We start from the raw sequence: 1,653 nt of genomic DNA on the forward strand, positions 1-1,653 counted from the left end.
TAATTTCTTAATATAGTATAGTTAATTATTTTTAAGTCTTTCATACTGCTGCTAATTGATATGGACTGGACAGCGCCTATTAGTCACTATGTGGTTCATTGTGTCCAGAAAACCTTTCTATTCCATTACAGGACCAGCAGAAATCTGTCACGAGAATATTAGTAGCGCCATCATTTGTTATCAGATATACTATTAAATACGTCTTAAAATAAAGATTAGAAATTAGATTCTCCATGATACAAATCTATAAACAGTTTAGTTTCTGTTAGTTCTGTCAAGATACAAGAAGGGGCGAATTTCTATTTATATTGGTCAATCGTTTTATTTTAAATATGCTGTAGGAGCCGTAGTTTGGCGACTGTTATAAATATCTCCACGTTATACAAACACAGGGGATTAGCTCAGTTTTTGTCGCTTGTTTTTAGGAATTGCAGCGGCTGCAGTGCACCACAATAAAGCTGATAAACAGGTGAAGAACCAAACTAGACAGAACCACTTCTGACTGTTTGCCAAGCCAAACATCCAATAAAAGTTTCACTACGGCACTGGGGTCATGTTTCTTGACACAGGCAGAACAAGGTTCAATGTCCAAACTTATTGATTGTTCTTGGTGATTTATTTTCCTCTTTCACCAAACAATTACAGAGATCAAACTTTCATTTGTTCTCATGCTACCACTCTTGCTCTGGTAAAAACCATCGGCCCCAAACCCAAATGCCTGCTGGTCCTTCACCAGAACCCCTACACTCATAGAAAGTGGACTGACCCACATTACTTCCTGTCTAAATTTAGAAAATAAATAAGAAAAATAATGAAACAAAAAATAAATAAAATCAACAATTATCAACCTACAGACAAACTCTGTAAATAATACAAAAAATAGACATTTAAGAATAAAGTAACAAAATTCAAATGGACAAAGAAGTAAAGACAAAATAGCTCCAACAACTTTTATTCCGCCTTTTCTCGCTCTGTATGACATGTTGCCATGGCAACCGACAAACAACAGGTCAAAGAGCAGGTAGAGCAGAGATCACCGATCAGGGGAATCAACACCAAAAACAAACATTTCCCACACAAAGTAGCAAAAACACTAAAACAGAACATCCAGTCTGTTACTTTATGCTGTCAGGCTTAATGTCTATATTGTGATTATTAAGTTTTCGCCTGAACACCGCGGTGGTTGATTAGCTGATTTAATTTTATCTCTCGCACTTCCCGCTACTTAGCAGTAGGTGTCAGGTTACATTGTGTTGCATTCAATGTTGTCGGAAAAAAGAGTTACATGCGCTTAATGTCCGATTTGCCATAACTATTTATTGAATTCATTGTCGCTAGCTGGGGTGGCAACAAGGGTGGCAAGGCTCTCGTTTGGGGTGGCAGCTGCCACCCCATGCCACCCCAGTAGATCCGCCCCTGCTGCTTTTAAACAAACGACGAGATTTCTGGAACCTTCTGGTCCCAAACGCCTCACACCGAAAATGAACGCTGAACCTGAACGCCTCACGCTGAACCTGAACGCCTCACGCTGAACCTGAACGCCTCACGCCGAACCTCAACGCCTCACGCTGAACCTCTCACGCCGAACCTGAACCTCTCACACCGAACCTGAACGCCTCACGCTGAACCTGAACGCCCAACTTGGAACCCGAA

General features: G+C 40.6%; 1 protein-coding gene across 1 annotated transcript in view; it reads left to right on the forward strand.

Moving 5' to 3' along the window:
* The window catches only part of LOC106948325 (probable phosphatase phospho1), a 20,693-nt gene that overhangs the window by 3,588 nt on the left and 15,452 nt on the right, over positions 1-1,653 (forward strand). The gene's annotated exons all lie outside the window — the stretch shown is intronic.

This window comes from Poecilia latipinna, unplaced genomic scaffold (genome assembly GCF_001443285.1).
Source record: "Poecilia latipinna isolate Pla-1442-1.1 unplaced genomic scaffold, P_latipinna-1.0 Scaffold282, whole genome shotgun sequence".
In the NCBI taxonomy this organism is placed as follows: domain Eukaryota; kingdom Metazoa; phylum Chordata; class Actinopteri; order Cyprinodontiformes; family Poeciliidae; genus Poecilia; species Poecilia latipinna.